Here is a 4490-nt window from a genome sequence, read left to right as displayed (position 1 = left end):
TCGTTTCCTTCCCAGTTGAGCAGAGTCAGCTCATAATGTCTGGGGATCCGCTCATTGAAATAGTCACAGCTTCCACATTCCCAGGGATTTGTGTTCAGGGCTTTAAGTTTATGAGACCTGTGTTTCTTCTGAGTCACATCAGCACTTCAATTTTTCACTTTCGATCCCTAGTTGTGAATTAAGAAGGGTTAAGATGCAATAAAATATTAAAATGCTTGTACAAATACCCTCCTCAAGAGGGCCAATAATATTTTATTGCCTATAATTCCAGCTACTCAGGAGGCTGAGGCAGGAGGATCACATGTTCAAGGTCAGCATGAGAAATTTTGTGAGACCATATTTCAAAATAAAAGAAAGAAAGACTGGGGATGTAGCTCAGTGATGCGGTGCTTGCCTGGCATGCCCGAGGCCCTAGTGCTGAGGGAGAAGAAAAGAGAGCAACATCATTCAAATTGATAACACCAGAAGGTGAGGTCATGGAACGGTTGCTCGTTAGCTGAGAGATGGAAGTTCAAATTCAGCAGAAGTAACTTTCCCTATGTGTGTGTGGTAGATGGTATTATTGCCCTGTTCAAATGATCTGGTTTCCACTCCATGGTGCCCCTCAAGAATATTTAGAGGGGCTGGGGAGATAGCTCAGTGGGTAGGGAGCTTGCCTTGCAAGCACAAGGCCCTGGGTTCGATCCCCAGCACTGCAAAAAAAAAAAAAAAAAAAAAAAAGTCACAAAAATATTCAGAATAATAGAAGGAACAGTTTCTTATTCCATCACTCAGATCTCATCATACCTAAAATTTTGCCATTTTTGCTTCATATTATTTTATGGAAATAAAACATTAAAGACATACTAAATTCAAGCTTCCTGCATAGCATTCCCTATCATATTCCTCTCCTTTAAAAATTCATTGACCTAAGCAACTTAGACAAAAGATAAAAAAAGGTTGGGGATATGGCTCAGTGGTTAAGCATCCCGAGTTCAATCCCTGGTACCAAAACAAACAAACCACCACCACCACCACCACCAACAACAACAACAAATTAATTGAAAAGCTAGAAACCATCAAAATAAAAATCCCACTTTGAAAAAGTACACTTTTTTCCAGCTATCCCACTCCTCAATCTATACCCAAAGGGCTTAAAATCAGCATACTACAGTGATGTAGTTATATCAATGTTCATAGCAGCTCAATTCACTATAGCTAGATTGTGGAACCAACCTAGATGCCCTTCAATTGACGAATGGATAAAGAAACTGTGGTAGGCGCCCCCTGGAGCCTGTTCGTGACGACTGACCAGAGTCCGCGAATTCTCCCCTCCGAGCCCCCTCTGGACCGCCCCGACCCCAGCTTTCTATTCTCCGAAAACACTAAGAATAATGTCCCTGCATCATTTTTTACTAGAGCCAATCACCTGTCATGCCTGGAACAGGGATCTTACCCAGATTTCCCTAAGCCCCAATAATCACGAAGTGCACATCTATAAGAAAAATGGGAGCCAGTGGGTAAAAGCTCACGAACTCAAGGAGCACAATGGACACATCACAGGTATTGACTCCCAAGAGTGACCACATTGTCACTTGCGGGGCAGACCACAATGCCTACGTCTGGAGCCAGAAAGACGGCATCTGGAAGCCAACCCTGGTGATCCTGAGGATCAACCGCGCAGCCACTTTTGTGAAATGGTCCCCTCTAGAGAACAAATTTGCCGTGGGAAGTGGAGCACGACTCATTTCTGTGTGCTATTTTGAGTCTGAAAATGACTGGTGGGTAAGCAAGCACATTAAGAAGCCCATCCGCTCCACGGTCCTCAGCTTGGATTGACATCCCAACAATGTGTTGCTGGCAGCAGGATCATGTGACTTCAAATGCAGAGTGTTTTCTGCCTACATTAAGGAAGTGGATGAAAAGCCAGCCAGTACGCCCTGGGGCAGCAAGATGCCTTTTGGTCAGCTGATGTCAGAGTTTGGTGGCAGTGGCACTGGCGGCTGGGTTCATGGGGTCAGCTTCTCTGCCAGTGGGAGCCGCCTGGCCTGGGTCAGCCATGACAGAACTGTGTCTGTTGCCGACGCCTCAAAAAGTGTACAGGTCTCAACTCTGAAGGCGGAGTTCCTCCCACTCCTGAGCGTGTCATTTGTCTCGGAGAACAGCGTTGTGGCTGCTGGCCATGACTGCTGCCCAATGCTCTTTAACTATGATGACCGCGGCTGCTTGACCTTTGTCTCTAAGCTAGACATTCCAAAGCAGAGCATCCAGCGCAACATGTCTGCCATGGAGTGCTTTCACAACATGGACAAGAGGGCCACAACCCAGGACTGCAACACAGCCTTGGAGACACTGCACCAGAATAGCATCACTCAAGTGTCTATTTATGAGGTGGACAAACAAGATTGTCGCAAATTTTGCACTACTGGCATCGATGGAGCCATGACAATTTGGGATTTCAAGACCTTAGAGTCTTCGATCCAGGGCCTCCGGATAATGTGAAGCTGTGTGAGCCTCCACCATCCAGCATGAGAAACATGGCTGACTGCAGCTCTGCCATTTGCACGGTGGTGAGGAAAGCCGGCCCCAGAAAACACTGTAAACACATATCGCGGCAACTATTGTGTTTTTGTTTGAATATAATTGGTGAAAATGTTGGTTTTTTAAAGGCAACAGTGGTTTTTTTTTTGTTTGTTTTGTTTTTTTGTTTTTGCTATTTCATTCCATTCTTGACCAAAGCTTCTCTTTAAGTAGTTTATTATGGAAAGTTGTCACACTAACTTAAAGGAAAGGGGGAAGGAAGGAGGTATGTAAACTGTCTACTGGAAAATTAAATAAAAAATCCCAAATGTGTCTTTGGTTTTGTTTCCTTAAAAAATAAATAAATAAATAAACAAACAAACAAACTGTGGTATATATATGCAATGGAATATTACTCAGCCATAAAGAAGAATAAAATTATGGCATTTGCTGATAAATGGATGAAGTTGGAAAATATCATGCTAAGTGAAATAGGCCAAGCCCAAAAAACCAAAGGCCAAATGTTTTCTCTGATAAGTGCATGACAATATATAATGAGGGGGGGTGATGGGGGAAGAGAAGAATGAAGGAACTTTGGATGGGGTAGAGGAAAAAGGGGTGGAAGGGGGTGGGGATGGAAAAACAGTAGAATGAAACAGACAGTGTTACCCTATGTATATGTATGATTGTGAATGGTATGAATCTACATTGTGTACAACCATAGTAATGAAAAGTTGTACCCCATTTGTGTACAATGAATCAAAATGTGTCTGTAAAAATAAAAAATATCTTAATTAAAAAATAAAAATAGGGCTGGGGAGATAGCTCAGTTGGTAAAGTGCTTGCCTTACAAGCACAGGGCCCTGGGTTCGATCCCCAGCACCGCAAAAATAAATAAATAAATAAATAAATAAATAAATAAATAAATAAATAAATAAATAAAATAAAAATAAGTTACACACAAAAAAGAAAAAATACACTTTTTTGTATGTGTAAATTGAGATTTTTTTAAAAAATGAAACACAATTTCTTTTATTTAGGTCTAAATACCAGATAATCATTAAAAATGCCAGACTGTGAGAGAAAAATTTAAAAAAAGATAGAACATTTAATGACGACATTGTTGTGTTATCTATTGTTATATTTGCAGAATATTATGAAACAGTATTATCCCAGTCTTTAAGGATTAACAGAGTCATGAAATTTCAGAGCTGGAAATCATTTGAAGCCAAGTTGAACCAGGGTCTTCATTTTACATTTGAGACCCAGAAAGACTAACCAACCTGCCCAGAGCCACCCAGGAAATTCATGGCAGAGCTAGAGCTTTGCCCTGCATAGCATTCCTTCCTGGACTTGTAAGAAAGAGAGATGTTGGGCAAGCCCAGGTTTCCATCAGTGTGAAGTACGGGGCAGCTTTTAGAGGTGGGAGAAGAGCAATCCTGAGGTGTTGGTAGTGGTGGTAGAAAAGGGAGCCAGGTGGTGCCATGATGAGTTCTTGTCTCCTTTCCATGGAGGCTGAGACCTTAGGAAGTCAGAAAGTGCCTCCTGGCTGAACCCAAAGACCATGGCCCACTGTGGTTGCTGCCTGTGAGGGTCATGTTCACAACCAGGAGCTTCCCTACCAGACAAAGCTGGCCTTAGGACTTGATTAGGGTACAGTTAGAGTTCAGGGGCTTTGGGCTGCTGAGGTCTGTGAGGTGCCAAGGATGTTGTTCCTTCTTTGCCCTTTTTCTCAGGTCAAATCACCCATGGGTATTGTTCAAGCATTTTGTTTGGTTCTTACAGTTTAAGGCATGGTCTATGTTCTCTTCGCATTGGTTCAAAGACCATTCTCTTGGCTACAATTTAAATAACTGGAAACAAAGACTACATTTAAATTTTGTTTCCTTCTTCGAATGAGGGATTAGATTAGACGGAGAAATCCCAGGAAGTTTCTGCCAGGGTCTTTTCCGTGTGGAAGCACCATTTTAGATTGCATGAAGTAGTCCCAG

At 42.3% G+C, this 4490-nt stretch overlaps 1 pseudogene across 1 annotated transcript; it reads left to right on the top strand.

Annotated features, from left to right (window-relative positions):
* Nucleotides 1-1303: 1303 nt before the first annotated feature.
* LOC306656817 (actin-related protein 2/3 complex subunit 1A-like) lies at nt 1304-2782 on the top strand (annotated as a pseudogene). Its single transcript has one exon. The product of its transcript is annotated as an actin-related protein 2/3 complex subunit 1A-like (transcript).
* The last annotated feature ends 1708 nt before the right edge of the window (nt 2783-4490 follow it).

Source organism: Sciurus vulgaris (assembly GCF_902686455.1).
Source record: "Sciurus vulgaris genome assembly, chromosome: 1".
Classification (NCBI taxonomy): Eukaryota; Metazoa; Chordata; class Mammalia; order Rodentia; family Sciuridae; genus Sciurus; species Sciurus vulgaris.
Note: the sequence above shows the minus strand (reverse complement) of the source record. Positions and strands in the feature narration are given on the sequence as shown.